Here is an 18,838-nt window from a genome sequence, read left to right on the forward strand (position 1 = left end):
GGCTTCACCTCGGTCTCAGTCTCACAATCCTGAGATTGTGGCTGGAGCCAAAATCAAGATTTGGACACTTAACTAATTGAGCCACCCAGGTGCCCCAAAAGTTGATCAACCTTAAAGGCAGAAACATTTGCAGTCTTGTTAGCTATTTCAATTCATTCAAACCTTATCTCACCTTGCTGGGCTTCAGTTTATTAGGTGAAAATGGCAAGCAATGATTATTACTACACTGTGGAGGTAGAAATATTAAATAATTTAAAGGACCTGATTGTATCACCATTAGTAGGTATCTTAAATGAATTACTTCCCTGATTATATTTTCATATCTCACATAGCCTTTGCCTAAAAAGGGAATTTAGAAGTAGTCAGTAGTGAAGTGGCAGGTATCATAGGCCTTAGATAGGAAGCCAGAGCACAGTACCAATGAGCACCATGGTATTAAGATTTTGAGCACTAAAAATGACTTTCAGGAAAGCAGATGTGATCTCAGGACTTCAGTGAAGATAAACCACCTTCTCAGCAAGCAGAGAATTGTACCTTAATTTTAATTTTTCAGCAGTATTGTCATCCATTTAATATGGATTTTAAAAGACACAATGAAACCCTAATAATAAGGTCCTCATTTTCCTTGGTGAGAATCTTTGGATGAAACTGGATATGCATTGTTATCTGTTTTACTTTGTCCAAAAGTGGTCCGCATTGTATATTGCTTCCCAGTCTGTTAAAATAATCTTCTAATAAACACGAAGACCCAAATTCCGGGTGCAGATAAGAAAACTATGCACATTCCTACCTTCTCCAAACAGCCACGATTAGATCAAAAGGCAACCTTATGACACTTGGAGCACAAACCCTCCGGGCGCGCACAGATGGGTCAACCGACAAGTCACAGCGTCTGGGAAGCGAGAGAGAAGCGAAATTCCCGCACTTACATCAAGCGAATTCTTAGCAGAACCTAAAACAGTCACCCAGGGGAACTGAGAGTGGCAGGCGGGGAGGACATCGGTCCTGTGACGATCCCCGACGATCAGTTGTCTGTTACGTGCGCGCAGGACAGCCAACAAAGAGCCTCCGTTGCGCTTGCCCTCCAGTCCCACGTCGCCCGGGACTGTACCGCAAATGGACACCGCGGAGGGTATGGAGGGCGGGGGCTCGCTCCGCGCTGGGGGCGGGTCCCGGCGGCCGCTCCCTCCGCCCCTGGAGTAGCTGCCACCTCCTGGCAGCGCCCCAGTTCAGCAGCTCAGACGCGGCCGCAACCCGTGGACTGTAGAGGCGGCAGCGAGCTCGAGCCAGCATCGCTGCTCTCGGCCACAGCGGGACTGGGCGAGCCCGAGCGCGAGGACACCTGGCCCAGGCGCGGCGGGAAGCTCTGCGCGCCGCTGGTACGTACCAGGTGGAGGGGTAGCGGGAGTGAGTGTGGCTGGTGCGTGGGAGGAGGGAGAGGACTTGGGGAGTCGGGGGCGACTGAGTGAGAGAAGATGTGGTAAGTGCAACTTTTCCATTTGCCGCTCAGTCTGCGCTAGCACCGGGGGATTCAAAGCAGGTGCCCCGTATGCTAGAGCGACCGCATCACTATGCAAACTAAGGTACCTTTAGAGTGGAAGGGGGCGCTTAGGTCAACAGGGGTAACCAGGGAGGGCTGGTCACCTGCTTTTTGCTGGCTCTGCTCTGAAGGTGGACATTAGTGACCTCCTGTCATAAGTTGTCGAGTCCTTAGTCTCTATCGCCCTCAAAGCCACGTCGTTTTCCGTGGGCTGCGTGTTCCAAGCTCGCGGCCACCGGATCGGCAGGGCCTTGAGCCCTAATCGGCTCTGCCAGCGTCCAGCTCTGTGGCTTTAGCCAACTTGTCTCACTCCCCTAGTTTCCGTTCATTCTTTGACAAAATATGGTACTAGTTAGACCAGATGATCCTGAGGGTCCCCTACGGCTACTGGGATTTCCCCGAGCCTAGGACCCCTGCCCAGGAGGAATACGAGTGTAAAGTCGTCTCAGGGGTTTAGGAGATGGAGGGCGTGGGTCCTGGTTGTTGCTGCTGCAACCCCTTTGGGGAAGCACCTAGATGTATCTTTTGGGGAAGAGGGCCCAGCTACCGCTGCCGGTACCCTCCTGAGTGAGGCTGAGACCGAGAAGCCAGTACCGTCTTCTTAGAACTCATCCCAGGAAGCTCAAAGGAACTCGGTTCCTTTGGAAAGCGCTTGGCATGAGCAGGACAAACGGGAAACACACTAAAAAAACCCCAAAAGCCAAAAAGACACCCCCCCACCGCCCCAAACCAAGCAGGTATTATTTTAGTCAGAGTCTGTAGCACTGGAAAGTGGAGTTTTCAAGGCAGAAGACCACTTAAACATCCACTTAGAAAATAAAAACTAAAAACAATTAATGGTCTGGATACCGAAAAAGTAGTGGATATAAATTACTATGAGCACTGCATCTCTCTTTGTGTACATGTAGATTCAAAATCCATCTCTCCACTCCTCTCCAAGATGCCTTTCTTCATATTGACATTGCTACACATTTAAAAAAATCCTTCTGAGATTTAGTATTTAGAAAGCTCAGAATTTGGATTATTAAAATGAGATGTGATGGTCACATAGCTCACAGAAAGTAGTGTAATGGAGTAGATAGATTCCGGATCAAGGTTGGTTAGACCAGCATTTTGAAAACCTTTTTTGTTTCCTGCTAGTACGATCCATACTGGTCAATGCCTCTCTGTTGAAACTATCTCAAAAGAGTTTATTTACTAAAAAGATGTTCTGGAAGATAAAATGATTGAATTTTGAAGCAAAGTATGATGGGGGGGGAGATGTCTTTAGTAATTGACTTTAGTGTTATCTTTGCCACATCTTTCTATAGCAAAAAATCAAAGGCTAATGTAATACTTTATGCAGGATATTTTAAAATGTGTCGCATTTTATTTGTGTTAAACAAATTTTCTCCTCTTTAGTTGATTTTAAACTAGAAATTTAGATCTTTAGAAATTTACCCCTTTCAGTGATTTTTAAGGAAAAGTTACCAAGTTGTAAAAACATCACTACAATTCAATTTTAGAAAATTTTCATCACCCCCAAGAGATCCCTCATGTCCATTTATAGTTACTCTCTGTTCTCATACCCAGCTTCAGGCAACCACTAATCTCTTTTCAGTCTTTTCTGGACATTTCATATAAATGGGGTCATACACAATACCTGGTCTTTTGTTTATGTCCTCTTTCACTTAGCATAATGTTTTTGAGGTTCATCTATGTTATAGCATGTAGCATGTAGCAGCCTTTCATTCCTTTTTATTTAATAGTTTTCTATTGTATGGATATACCACACTCTATCTATTCTTCAGTGAGTGCTCGTTCGGATTGTTTTCGGTTTGAGGCTATTAGGAATCATGATGCTAAGGACATTTACATTCAAATCTTAGTGGATATATATGTTTTCATTTCTCTTGGGTAGATAGCCTTGGAATTGCTGGGTTATATGATAAACTTATGTATAACTTTGAAAGAGCATTATAGAATGGTATTTATGTAGAAGTTATATATTTATGAAGTGTAGAAAATTCTGGAGAAGTAAGTGTTTCTGACTGGATCATATATGATTTGATACACATGTAGACAGAGGGTTAAAAGAGGAAACACTTTGTTTCCTTTCAGATTTAGAGCTTAAATAATTTTGAAAAAGAAGTAGTATTTCTCAGAAATAAAATATTTTAATGATAGTTGTTTTGGAGCAGTTTATGATTTATAGCAAAATTGAAAGAAAGGTGTAGAGATTTCCTATATACTCTGAGCCCCCAGACATGCAAAGCTTTCCCTGTTATCAAAATCTCCCACAAGACTGGTACATTTGTTACAATAGATGAACCTACATCGACACATTGTAATCATTCAAAATCCATAGTTTACCTTAGAATTCATTCTTGCACATTCTGTGGGTTTGGACAAATATGTAATGACAGGCATCCATCATTATAATATCATACAAGGTATTTTCATTGCTCTAAAAATCCTCTGTTCTCTGCCTATCCATACCTCTCCCCAATTTTCTTTTGTTTTGATGCTTAATGAATGCAAATCAGGCCTAATGAAGACTAAATTTCCTTTAGTGTCCATTGAAAATGGAAAAGAAAGCAATTTGAAAATTGTGTTTTAGAAGTTGATGAGGGGGCGCCTGGGTGGCTCAGTGGGTTAAAGCCTCTGCCTTCAGCTCAGGTCATGATCTCGGGGTCCTGGGATCAAGCCCCGTGTCGCGTCGGGCTATTTGCTCGGACTGGGAGCCTGCTTCCTCCTCTCTCTCTGCCTGCCTCTCTGCCTACCTGTGATCTCTATTTGTCAAATAAATAAATAAAATCTTTAAAAAAAAAAAAAAAAGTTGATGAGACTCAGACCTGAATGGCTTGGTAGTAAATTCAATGGTTTTCCATTCCTTCAATACAAGATTTTAATTGAGTTAAAAAATCTTTTTTTTCCAAATATTAAAAAACCCCTATAAATCCTGTAATAAAATAAGCTTCCTTAGCCATGATGCCACAGAAATCTTTTAAATAATTAAGCATATTCTATTCTTAGATATAGAGATCTAAGGCCCATGATTGATTTGTGAAAGGTACAAAAATTATGTATTAAGAATTAATTAAATATAATCAAATGATTCAAATCATGTATTATTATTTAATTTATTAATTTATTTATTAATAATTTATTAAATTTACTAATTATTAAATCACTATTTAATTAAATAATTAAAATCATGCATAATTAAATAATTAAAATCATGTATTAAGAACAAATCTAGGATTTCTGTATTCCTGTTTTAAAACTTCTGCCATTGGGGAGCCTGGGTGGTGTCAGTTAAGTGTCCAACTCTTGGCTTCAGCTCAGGTCATGGTCTCAGGTCGTGAGATCCAGCCCTGCCTCAGGCTCTGCTCTCAGTGTGGAGTCTGTTTAAGACTCTCTCTCCCTCTCCTTCTGCCCATCCCCCAAGCAAAACAAAACAAAAAAACAAAACAAAACAAAACAAACTTCTGCCATTAGTGCAGTGCTCTTCTGAATCTTGTTGGTCTCAGAAATTTTCATATTAATATGCTGTATGTACTTTTTATAAGTCATTATCAGTTAGTGACATTACATAAAGAGAACATACTCAGAAAATCAAAAGTGGTTATTATTATTTTTTATTTTTATTGGAAATACAATTGATTTTGAGAAATCAAACAATCTACTTTTCACTGAAGTAAGATAAACTATTTTAGCTCTCAAAGGCAAAAGCAGTGTTATGCCCAGGAATTGTATGTTCTGGACTTTATAAGTCAGAGAAGATTGGTGTCCTTCAGTCAGTCCTATTTTTAAAATATGATGGCATCCAAGAGTTGGGATGTCTAGTTAGAAAAGAAGTTCAGAGCTGTCTAAATAAGAATGAAATGATTTGGATTTGTATATATTCATTTTACAGGAGGAGGTAATCTCACCTAGGATCCTGGATCAGTTAGAATAGGATTTCTCAGACTGCAAAGAGGGTCAGGGATATAGAGACACTTAAAGATTATGTAGTCTGGAGCCAAGACAGCTTGAACACTTGTTAGAAGCCTTTACAGGTAAAATAAGTGGAACTAAATTTTTTTCTTCTACCTCTTAAATTCGTTCTTCCCATAGACCCTACTTCCTGCTAAGCCCTAATATCTACCATGTTGATGAAAAAGAATCCCCATTTTGGAATATGGAAATCATCATGGTTAACTCTAAAGCTTTCATTTTTAAAGGGGTGAAGGAAAGGAGGAAACTGAGGTCCAATGTGATAGTTTCAGAAATAAAACCATGGAAGACAGGGAAGAGTTAAGCAGTCTTCCCAAACATGTGTCTTCTTAGGTGACTATATCATTCTTTACTTCTGGACTTCTAGACTAATCTTTATGGGCTGTGCCAATATGTCTCAAAATAAAACAATATAGGGTGCCTGGGTGGCTCAGTTGGTGAAGCAACTGCCTTCAGCTCGGGTCATGATCCTGGAGTCCCAGAATTGAGTCCTGCATTGGGCTCCCTACTCAGTGCGGGTTATGCTTCTCCCTCTGACCCTCTCCCCTCTCATGCTCTCTCTCTCTCTCATTCTCTCTCAAATAAATGAGTAAAATCTTAAAAAAAAGAGAAAACTATATATATAGTTTTTTATGTATATATAGACTATTGTCTATAAATATATATAGATAAATACAAATATGTATATAAATATATATATAAATTTTTAAATTGTTTTTGAGAGAGAGAGAGAGAGAACAAGTATGAATGGGGGAGGGGCAAAGGGAAAGGGAGAGAGAATCTTAAGCAGGCCCCATGCTCAGCACAGAGCCTGATGTGGGGCTTGATTTTGCAACCCTGCAATCATGACCTGAGGTGAAATCAAGAGTTGGATGCTTAACCCACTGAGCCACCCAGGTACCCCAAAAACAATATCTTAAAAGTCAGCGTGTGTATGTGTGTGCACACGCTTGCGCACACATAGTTAAGGATGACTTACAACTCATGCAATTGTATTAGTTTATTATGTTTGTTTATTTTAAAAAATGAGAATAAGTGCTTCTCTCATGGAGTCTCTGGAGCCAGATACACTGAAATGTCAAAACACTGAAATAAACCCCTCTTGTCTCCCTTTCCTAAAGAGGCCTTGAAATCTAATAAGAAGCTAGATTGTAGAGATGATGGATTTTTTCACATTCCAAAGGTTTATAAAGGGTCCATCAAGCCAAAAGAAGATGTTATAAAGTCCAAGGCTTCCACAGAAACCACTCTGCCTCTTAGTTCCTACATCCCTGGAAAAGGCTATCTGTCATAATTGTGTTCATTGCAGTAAGGGAGAAGTAACAAAAATAAAAAGCAATTCTACATCTTTCTAATATGCCGTGAAACTGTGTATTTGTATCTATAGATACTCTTCTAGCTCTGAGGAGGCTGAATTTGAGGGGATTGTAGTAGCCCAAACAAGAGATGCTAAAGAGTAAGTCAGGGATTAGGGATAAAGAATTAGAGATGCACAAGAGTACCTGAAGTCTAGAAATATTAGAGGCTGAAAACGAGGCTTGATAAGTGGAAGAGGAAATTAGAGGGAGGTGGGAGTGAAGAGTGCTTCTCAGATTCTTGGCTTGCGTTTTGAGGCTGTACAAGAATGAGGGCAGATTTGGCAGTTTTACTGGGTTGGATTATGTCTCCTCAAAATTCACGTACTTCTCGATCCTCAGAATGTGATCTTATTTGGAAAGGTCATTGCAGTTGTAACTGGCTAAGATGAGGTCATCCCGGAGTGGGATGGACCCTTAACCCAGTATGACTGCTAGCCTGATTAAGAAAAGACTCAGAGACAGAGACACGTAGAGGAAGACAAGCACATGACAGTGGAGGCGGAGATTGGAGTTATGTAGCTCCAAGGGCTTTGCCAGCCATCGCCAGAAGCTAGGAGAGAGTCATGGAACAGATCCTCCTTCTGAGACCCCCAAGAAAGAACCAACCCTGCTGACACCTTGGTTTTGGATTGCAGGCCTCCCAAGCTGTATGGGAGTAAATTCATCTTGTTTTAAGGCACTTAAACCAAGTGACAATTTGTTACGGCAGCCCTAGGAAACTAATATAGTGCGCATGGGGGAAGAGGATGAGTAAAAGAGGAATCAGAGGTAAAGATGCCCAAGAAGCTGTTCTTTAGGAAGCGTACTCTTAGCTGACGTTACAACCAGGAGGTAAATATAATAATTAGGCCTCCCATGGCAAGCGCTGGAAGGAGAAAGGAAATGGGAGAAAATGGAAGCCTGGGAAGTAAGTTCTTTTGGGAGCCCAAAAACAGAAGCTGGAAAGGGCATTGTTATAGCAACATGGGTATGTAGAGCATCAAAATGTGTGACATAATCAATAGGTCATAGTCACAGGATGAACCAGTAGGAGAAGGCCTGAAAGGATATTTTATTTAACAAGTAGAAAGGCTGTATGATTGGGAGGTGGAAGCCAGATTTTATTGGGTAAGAAATGGAAAGTAAGGGAATGGGGTTAGCCATTAATTTTAGAGAGAGAAAGAGAGAGAGGGAGAGCACAGTGGGGAGGGCAGAGGAAGAGGAAGCTTCTTAAGTGGAATCGGTTCTGAGTGCAGAGCCCCAGGCAGGTTTAATCTCAAAACCCAGAGATCACAACCTGAGGTGAAACCAGGAATTGAAAACAACCAACCTTGATTACCCAACTTCACCACCCAGTTTCTTGGGGGGAATGGAAACTTCTATTTACTGAGCAACATACCAGGCCCAGGCCAGGTGGTTTCACAAATTTTATTTATTCTCCAACCTGTGGAGTTGGCCTTATGGCCAACCTTATGGCCCTATTTTCTAAGTAAGTAGGTGAAAACAACATCTATTCAAAGTCATTTAATAGAAAGTGGCAGAGTTCAGATAAAAAGCCAGGTTTGACTGATGCCTAAATTCACAGCCTACCATTCTAACTCGAAATACTCTGCTCATTCATTCATACTGAACATTCTTTTTTTTTTAAACATTTATTTATTCATTAACACATTATTTACTTTATATCTTCCTAAATTAGCCATCTGTGAGGTTTTTTTTTAATTGTTGTTGTTGTTGTTGTTTTGTTTTGTTTTGTTTTTAAAGATTTTATTTATTTATTTGACAGAGAGAGAGATCACAAGTAGGCAGAGAGGCAGGCAGAGAATGAGGGGGAAGCAGGCTCTCTGCTGAGTAGAGATCCCGATGCGGGGCTCAATCTCAGGACCCTGAGATCATGACCTGAGCCGAAGGCAGCCGCTTAATCCACTGAGCCACCCAGGCGCCCCTGTTGTTGTTGTTTTAATGAAAGCTCTGCACCCAATGTGGGGCTCAAACTCATGACCCCAAGATCAAGAGTCGTGTGTGCCAGGCAGGCACCCCATTTTTTTTTCTTTTCCTCCTTCTTTCTTTTTCTTTCTTTCTTTCTCTTTCTTTCTTTCTTTCTTTTTGTTAAGATTTTATTTATTTATTTGACAGACAGAGATCACAAGTAGGCAGAGAGGAAGGCAGAGAGAAAGGAAGGGAAGCAGGCTCCCTGCTGAGCAGAGAGCCTGATGTGGGGCTTAATCCCAGGACCCTGGGATCATGACCTGAGCTGAAGGCAGAGGCTTTAACCCACTGAGCCACCCAGGCACCCCATATAGAACATTCTTAAGTCACTGCTGAGCATGACACATGTCCTGTGCTCCTCCTCATTATTAGTTGTTAAAGATGGTTACAAAAAAAGCAATGCGATAACTTGGGCAGTCCATCCACTGTGTCCTGACATAGTCAAAGTCCTGTACCACTGAACCAGGTTTGGTCTACTCCAGGTTATTTCAGGTTTTTATTCATTTGTACCATATGGATTTGACAGTGAAGAAATGAGACCAGTCTGCAACACGGGGTGCAATATTTTTTATTTGTTTGCCTCAGGGAAGAGTGGAAGCAGGTTTTCAGGAGGAAGTGAGACATATTTTCCTCATAGGGTAGCTCCTTGAAATGTTTGTGGAATTTTGCCAAAAAATATTAAGGCTCAGGTAAAACCCAGCATGAGTTGTTCCAACTCTGAGGATTCCATGTTTTGGGTTCTAGTTTGAATCCTTTGAAAAGACATATAAACCTTTCAGTTTTAACTGCAAAATGAGGGAAACAAAGCACTTTTTTCCTCATAGATGTTTATTTTTACCAATTTAAATAAGTACCCTATTTTATCCTAATTTGTCGAAAACTTTTTATATTACTCATCAATAATTAGTATTGGTTTTAATAGTCAATGGGTTCAGTTCTTCACTTTGCTGATTTTATCTCAATATGATCCACTTGAAATATGGTTTAATGAAATAAGGATTTTGTGTAACAACAACAGTTTATGCTTTATTTAAAAACATCTCAAATTATCTTAAAAAAAATTGTTGGGGAGACTGGGTGGCTCAGCGGTTAAGCGTCTGCCTTCGGGTCCTGGGATCAAGCCCCACATCGGGCTCCCTGCTCAGCGGGGAGCCTCCTTCTCCCTCTCCCAACCCCCATGCTTGTGTTCCCTCTCTCACTGTGTCTCTCTTTGTCAAATAAATGAAAATCTTTAAAAGAAAAAAAAAAAGATTGTTAAAGGTTTACCTTATTTGTTAACTTCTTTCAGATATTTTTATCATAAGGCCATAATGTAATTAAGAATAAAGATTTTTAAAATTTCAATTTTAACATTCAATACTAATTATCTTCCAGTCTTGGTACATTTATAAGATTATATTTTTATAATCCTATTGCAAATTTTTAAAAAACTGGCATTTTTCCTTATGCAAAGTGACCCATGAAGTAGTTTTTGGCTAGGTGAACTTTTAGCTATGAAGCATAATTTTCCAGTTTACCAAATGGGTACATTCTAATTTTGCTCCATTCTGTGGTAATCATTGATTTGAGAAATGAGAGAACAAAGGAAAAATATACTCAATCCATTAAAATACATTGCTTTAAATATTAGCAATGTTCAAATGTACATTTCAGTTTTTCCAAGAATAATATGTGCTTACTATTGTAAATTCTTCACCAAAAATCTCAGATTCTTACTCTCATCTTTTTGTCAATTATACCTCGTTACGTTATAATGAGTTATTGTACATGTTATTTCCAGACCAGGTAATGTTTGCCACTTAAAATACTCAGTTTTAAACTTTAAAATTTTTAAAGTGTTTTTGAGGCAATATACATTGCAGTGAAAATCAAGAAATTTCAGAATTGTATTAAGAAGAAAATAGGCTCTCTATATATTTCCACCATGAACTATAAAATCCTTTGCACATATGTAGCTTTAAAAAACCAAAACTGATGTAACAGATACCGTATCTCTCACTTAATATATCATCTCATATATGTTTCCTAGGCAACAAATTATATTTTTAATGGCTGCATAGTGTTCTGTTATATTTTTAACTAATCTTTTTTTTTGCAAAGTTATCCTTTCTTTTAATTAGAAAAGTAGTTCTAATAAATCTTATCTCTCATGATTTATAGTCAACAGGAATCCAAGTATATAATGTGAGATTCTGATAGTAGTCAAGTGAATCTAGAACCAATATACATAGAGTAAGAAGAACTATTTTTTTGTCATTGTTTAAAATTAACAACATATTTAGTAAAATAAATTTTAAATAACAACATAAATTATGGTGAAATAATCATAGAGCAATAAATAGTTTGATTACAAATAATTTTTTGCTTAGAAAACTTAGACTCCCCTACAACTCCCTCTATTTTATTTTTTTTTAATTTTTTATTTTTTCAGCATAACAGTATTCATTATTTTTGCACCACACCCAGCGCTCCATGCAATCTGTGCCCTCTCCAATACCTACCACCTGGATCCTCCAACCTCCCACCTCCCACCCACATTTTTAACTAATCTTGATAAATATGCAGAATGTTTCCAAGTGTGGTTTTATTAACTGTCATAGTAAATAACTTTGTTCATAATTTTTACACACTTCACATACCTGTTTGATTAATTCCTTTGACTCTATTTCTTGACATAGAATTGGTAGGTCATAACATATTCACTTTTTAAAGACTTCTGATACATTTTGCATAATTTCTTTCAGAGGGCCTATAAGATTTATACTCAAAATAACATTTTTACTAATATACAAATACTGTTGGAAAAATTTAGAATTTAGAAATCAGTGGGAAAAGATAGCTCATATTTGTATTTCTTTGATCAAATATCTTTGGCTATTTTTAGTTAGTTAATATGTTTATTGGATATTTTGGTTTAATTGTTCTGAGTTACTTTTTTATATTCTTTGCCTACCTTTAATCCTTTTATATTTTGAAGCTTTTTATTGATAAGTATATTAATTCCTTGTATGTTTGTTACACTGTAATTTTTATTTTTTTTTAAGATTTTATTTATTTATTTGACAGAGAGAGGGAACACAAGCAGGGGGACTGGGAGAGGGAGAAACAGGCTTCTTGCTGAGCAGGGAGCCCAACTCAGAGCTTGATTCCAGAATACTGGGATCATGACCTGAATCGAAAGCAGATGTTTAAACTACTGAGCCACCCAGGTGCCTGCATTTTTTTAAATTAATTATTTTTATTCACATATAATGTATTATTTGCCCCAAGGGTACAGGTCTGTGAATCATCATACTTACACACTTCATAGCACTCACCGTAGCACATACCCTCCCCAATGTCCATCCTCCAGCCATCCTATCCTTATGACCACCGCCCCCACCTGCAACCCTCAGTTTGTTTTGTGAGATTAAGAGTCTCTTATGGTTTATGTCCCTCCCGATCCCATCTTGTTTCATTTATTCCTTTCCTACATCCCAAACCCCCCACGTTGCCTCTCAACTTCCTCATACCAGGGAGATCATATGATAATTGACTTTCTCTGATTGACTTATTACACAGCAATTCTAAAATTAGTTTATTTATTTATTTATTTATTTGTTGCCATTACTCATTTAGGGAACATTGCTTTATAGAATACTTAACTTACATTTTACAGATGTCAAAGCTATCCATTTCTTTTATAGTTTTTTATTTTGTTGAGCTTGAGAAGAACCTTCCCACTTATAAAATATTCACCTATTTTTTTTGGTAGGACTTATAATTTTTTTTAATTTAAATTTTAATCCTTTGGAAATTATTTTAGTAGGCATTGAACGAGGGGATCTACATTTATTATTTTATTATTTTATTTTATTTTTAATGGTTAGTCTTGTCTTGAATCCATTTGTTGTATAACTGATTCCTTCTCCACTAATTTGAATCTGATGCCTCCTCATACTTGTACCTCCTGGAGCCCACATTCCTCATAGCTGTCCGACTATCCTGTAGTCCAGGCTTTCCACTCATATGCTTTTTTGGCCACTGTTCCTGCTCATGACTGCGGGCTCTTTGATTGCCTCTCTGAGCTGCCTTGATCCACATCTGTCACTCACCACCTCACCCCAGAAGGAAAAAGAATTCCAATCCCCACATTATAATTGCTAGCTCTTCTTAAATTTCCATATTACCAGTTTTGGAACATAGAATTTTTTTTAGCCTTGCAAAACAGATAATTTTTTAATGCTTCAAATCTGTTTTCATCTTTTGTCTACTCATTTTTTTCTTGAAGCTTTATTATGCTTTGTGCTGTCTCTCCTTGACCTGATCTTGCTTTTTGTTCTTCAAAACCATTCGCTCATGCTCTCTGGAACACCTGTTCAATCACAGTAAACTTCCCTTTACTTCCACTTTTTTCCCGAGCTGTGAAACTTGGTATCTCCCTTCCTCTGAGCTCTTTCTGTTGGAGACTGTTTAATATTTCATAGTTCACAAATCTCAAGGCAGAGAGGTGGGTCACATGCCCTCCATATATCCATATCCCACCTCTAAATCATTATTTCTCCACTCTCTTAGACTCATCCCAATTTCTTTGAGCCATCTGGCTGTACTGCCCTCTATCATTACTCACTCCTATCATCTACTTACTACTTGAACAAAACCTTCCTTCACTGAACACTCTAGTGACTGGTGTCCAGTCATCTTTTCCCAGCCTTCTTCTGTTCTCACTATGGGTGGCTTCATATCTACATCTAACATGACCTCTCAGTTTTTTATCTCTACAACTCAAGCAGTAATCTTTACTATTTCTCACCCAATCATTTCTGTGGCCACACCCTGGACTTTTTATTATATGAAATTATTCCTTCCTACAACTTCAAATTCAGAAACTCCTAGGCATAGCACTCTCTATTCTTTTTTTGTTTTGTTTTGTTTTGTTTTGTTTTGTTTTGTTTAACACCAATCCAAAGATTCAGACCTATACTTGTCCTGTGGGTTCATTAGGATGGCTGATTCTTTGACTCATCTATTTTCACTCTCCATACTCTTACTGCCTGGAGTAAGATGTTTCAAAATGGATTCCATGTTTCCATCAGCACAAGTCAGTGAAGAACCTAAGAACTCTGTGTGGTTCTGGCTCGTCCCTTACCAGCTTCTCCCCTACAACTACAGCACCTTCACACCTTCATCTGTTTTGAGTACTTCATGACTTAATGTCCCCATATCATCTTGTTTATGCAAATTACTGGAGGGATCCATATACTCCCAAAGAACATGAGCAACTTTCCTGGCTTTTCTGGGCCTGAGAGGTTTCCCAGGATGCTATCTATGTAGAGTACGTCCTTGACTTAAAGAGTCTACATGTTTGAAAATTTTGAACTCCCTTAGTTTCTTTTTATATATCTCCTGTCTTCATCTTCATGCCCTGCTTAGTGACAAAAGAGCTATCAAGAGACCCTGGCCTAAATTCTCAAGTTCAGATTCAAAGAGAAAAAGTATTTTTACCTAGTAGCTTTTGCACCAGTCCTAAGATGGACAAACTTGCATCATGAACCCACTCTGTAAGCATTTGCTGGGTTGGAAACATGTAATAAGCCTTTTGGGGCAGGTTTGAGTCACGTACCACTTCTGAACTAATCACTGTGGCTAGGTGTATCTGGAGCTCAGATTTGTAAGATCTGAGTCTCAACTTTATTCTTGGAAACAACTGAATCACATGGAGTAAATATAGGAGGGAAGCCTTCTCAAAGTGGAAATGGATGTTGAGAAGATGAAATTTTTACTATCCATTAAACTAGCGACACACAAGTTAAAATGGAAGCACAAATGGGTGCTGATTAAACTTGTAAGACTGTCCTGTGAATAAAGACTGTGAATGTTATTAGTGCATAGATTTTGTGACATTTACTCAGCAGCATTTTTAATATCTTCATTCTTGACTCTCTTCTTTGTAGTTAGGTTACAAAAGAATTAAGCTTTGTATAAATAAGTTTTGTTTGTTGTAATCCCCTTTAGTCATCATTACTGGATTTTATTTTAAATTCTGTCTGTTACAATAATATTTTGAAGATAAAAAATAAATAAGGGAATCCTTCTTTACACAAATACTTTTGCAGCTAACATTTAAGAAGACATTAACAAAAAACAAGAAAACATGTTGATGCATGATTTGGGAGATAGCAATAGAAATTATAACTAAATTTAAAAAGCTTGATTGTGAGACCAACTCAGATCTTAATTAGTCATGTGACCCTGAAGAAGTCTCTATCTTTTCAGATTTCAGGTTTTTGTCAACTTGATTATACTAATATGAATAATAGGATTTAAGTTTTTCTTCATAAAATCAGCACATTGCAAAAAGTTCCTGAATTATTCTATTAGAGTCTGTAATTCCATATTTTAATGCTACATGTGCCCATTAATTTTCAGGTTCATTTCTCTAGATGGTTATGGATGTCCTTCATTAAAGCTTTTAATGGGGGTGCCTGGCTGGCTCAGTTGGTGGAACATATGATTCTCAATCTTGGAGTCTTGAGTTAGATCCCCACATTAGGTGTAGAGATTACTTAAAAATGGAAGTAAATAAAGTGTGATAGTACTTAAAACAAAAAAAGCTTTTGTGTGCCTGGGTGCCTTCAGGTCAGGTCATGATCCCAGGGTCCTGAAATGGAGCCCCAAGTCAGGCTCCCCGCTCAGCGGGGAACCTGCTTCTCCTCCTCCCTCTGCTGCTCCCCTGCTTGTGCTCTCTCTCTGTCAAATAAATAAATAAAATATTTAAATAAAATAAAATAAATAATAATAGAAAAAGCTTTTAATGAATTTTGGAACTCATCACATGCATCTCTGATATGAATATTTAACTAAATTTAAATAAACAAGTATCTATTAAAAAGCACCTCTTGGATTCAGTTACTTGTGGTTAGTGATATAGTACATACAAGAAAGAGTGAGACTCCATCCTTTCTAAGGACACTTAGAAATATCTGTTTTGAGAAGGAAGGGTGAGATAATATACACAACTTTCCTGCAGGGCAGACAGTAGTAAAGACCACAAAAGAACCAAAAAGTGCTGTGGGGTTTCAAAGAAGACAAAGATAAACTTTGAGATTAATCGGAAAGACTTTATAGAACATACAGTAATTGGGATGATCCTTGAAGGTCTGATGGAATTTCAATGAATAGGCAAGACATCCCTGATTAAGAAAACAGCATGAACAAAGTTACAAATACAGAAAAGAGTGGGACAGACTTATGTATAATTATTTAGGGACTGGGAGAAGATAAGGGTGGAAAGATATGTTGGAGTCGTAGTGATGAATCTTAAACGCTGGCATGAAGACTTTGGACTTAAATTTTTAATTTGCATTCTTACAAGTTTTTGAGTAGCGAGTCATACAATCAGTGCTGCATTCTGAGTCAGAAATAATTATTTTGACAGTTTCTTTAGATGAGGATAAATACAGGAGTGGTGTACATTTTTTTAAAAGAAACCCGATAGAGAAAAAAATGGTTATTAGTAGAATTGGTTTAAAAAATACTAAAGGATTCTGTTTTATGGCCAATTCAATATTAATTGATACTGTCAAGTGGCTGTCCAACAAAAGTAGTATAGTTTTAAATTGGATTAATAGCAGTGTCTTATCCAGAACAAAGGAAGTCGTAGCCCAACTCTGTTCTGCTGTGGTCAAATTGTTCTCCTTCTTTTCCACCAAAAAATTCCCAGAAATCTAGAGGCATAACTCAAATTGCTCCATAGAAAAGGGCAGTTTCCCTGAAATTTTGTACTTACCTGTTCTACTTAATTCTACTTAATAATGTGCTTATTTTATTTTAATATATAAATATGCTTTAATATATAGACTATCAAGTAAGACTCCTTTGTTATGCAAAATTTATCATGTGGTTGTAAGTACTTTCTGACACACAGTCAATTACTTCCAAGAATACAGGTTTCCTAGTTTCAGAAGTGCACAGCCTTAGCAGTGTGTGGACCCCACAAGCTCTTAATAGACTAACAATTCATAGGCTCACAATGCAGATTTCCATTAATTAGGGTTTGTGTTGCATGGGTTAACCTAGACAGTCATATTACTGCTAATGTTAAAGTCTTTGGCAATATGGTTGCATAATCATATATGTGAACTTGTTACAGAAAAATCCTAAAAGCATTGTTATATTTGAAAATGGAGGGGTGTATGTCCAGCTCCTGAGGTGGTGAGGTAAGAGGTTGAGCGACTTTGAGATACTAGGTTTGTTGTGACATTTGTGGGCTTTTGTGTTTTGTTTGGTCATGTTCCTATCTTTAAAATTAGTGCTTTGAGGAACACATGTTGAGTAAATAAAGTTTTGTGAATTACTATTTAGGAAATTTAAAAATTAGAATAACTTTTCCTTGCTTTTTACTGGCCTTTAGCTAGTTAATTTCTTTTATACTCTCTTCTCTATTTTAGTTACACCAAGATTTCTGTAAAAATATTTTAAAATTTATTTATTTACTGAGAGAGGGAGAGAGCGCACACATGTGAGTGGGGGAGGGGTAGAGAGAGGGGTGGAGGGAGACAGAGAGGAAGAGAGTGAATCTCCAGCAGACTCCCTGCTGAGCACGGAGCCCAACACTAGGCTCAATCTCAGAGCCCTGAGATATCATGACCTGAGCCATAATCAAGAGTTGGACGCTTACCCGACTGAGCCACCCAGTCGTCCCTCTGCGAAAGCCATTTTAAGAGTTACTAATCTGAATGGGAAGTTTCCTTCCCAGAGACTAGCTCCAGACCAGCTTTTAGTGATTTGGTTGCCAGACCATGTAGTTCCCTTGACTTTCATGTTATTTTAATTACAACAGAATGGGCACAAAAAATCTGGTTATTTTAGCCATAATACTGAATGGATTGTATCAATTCAGAGATATCTGCTTATTTGCCCTCAATGATTCATCATAGTTTATGGAGAAGAAGACCAGACCCAAAGTCAGGAGATTAGTTTATTTTTGTTTCTTAGTAAATTGTTTAATTAAGAGGTTAAAAATGCCCAGCCCTCATTTATTTTACCATTTAGCCTCGGTGCACAATTTTCTTATCATTATTAAACTATAGTATAAACTCATTCTTAATGTTAAGGAATATGCTAGGCACTGAGGAAACCAGGTTGAACAGAATAAGACTCTAGCCTTTGAACAACATGGGGTTAATGTTAAGTAGGGAAATAACTGTGAAACAGTATGACCAATGCCATCATGGCTGTATGAATCAGGAATAAAGATGCTCAGAGGTGGTTATGAGTAATTCTAACAGAGACAGTTTCTCAGAGGAGGTGATGATATTATTACATCTTGACATCTAACCAGTAGTTTGCCAGGCAAAGGGGAATGTGTCCTGGGAAGAAAAAAGAGACTTAAAATGCGTGATGTTGTTTATGGAACTATCATTAAATCGCATTGTGGACTGAGCAGATGTGGCTGGAAGTTTGATGGGAAGTAGATTCAGAAGTGCCTTACATATCCTGCTAAATAGCTTGGACTTGACTGAGGGTTTTAAATGAGCACAGTAGCAGAATCCTATTTGTATCTTTGGTGTACTGGCTAAAAGACCATGTCTCTTGGAGCACCTACCTCTTCCTCATGATAGAGATCTAAGGGACAGTAAAGAAGATTGGGTGAGGCTGTACTCATGCACTGATGTGTAAGTTTTTAGATTGATTAGGCCTTTGTCCTAAGAGGTAGGTTGGATGTAGATGGAAAAATATGACAATTTAGATTTGTTGAGTGTAGAAAGAGATATTGAGATTGAAGATGTAAATGTGGGTTTAACTATTGATTAGAATTGAAAGTCTTTCCTAGAAACTGCTGTACTTAGAGTTATGTATTGAAATATCTTAGGAACAGGCTTGGAAAATTCTTATGTTTTTCCCATTTTTTGGTCTGTTAACAGACGATATCTAAATAGCAAAATTCTTTGAAATTATGAAAGCTTTGAAAGCCACATTTTAAATGTGATTGAAAAAAGAATGACCTCCTTTA

At 38.0% G+C, this 18,838-nt stretch overlaps 1 protein-coding gene across 6 annotated transcripts in view; it reads left to right on the forward strand.

Moving 5' to 3' along the window:
• The first annotated feature begins 1,216 nt into the window (after nt 1–1,216).
• The window catches only part of LOC111147601 (cAMP-dependent protein kinase inhibitor beta), a 108,404-nt gene continuing 90,782 nt past the window's right edge, over nt 1,217–18,838 (forward strand). For all 6 annotated transcript variants that reach the window (XM_022503735.1, XM_022503734.1, XM_022503738.1 and 3 more), the window contains exon 1: nt 1,217–1,379. The gene's annotated coding sequence lies outside the window, so the exon portion shown is untranslated. The remainder of the gene's footprint in view (nt 1,380–18,838) is intronic.

This window comes from Enhydra lutris, unplaced genomic scaffold (genome assembly GCF_002288905.1).
Source record: "Enhydra lutris kenyoni isolate GAN:26980312 unplaced genomic scaffold, ASM228890v2 scaffoldscaffold17, whole genome shotgun sequence".
NCBI classification, from domain to species: Eukaryota; Metazoa; Chordata; class Mammalia; order Carnivora; family Mustelidae; genus Enhydra; species Enhydra lutris.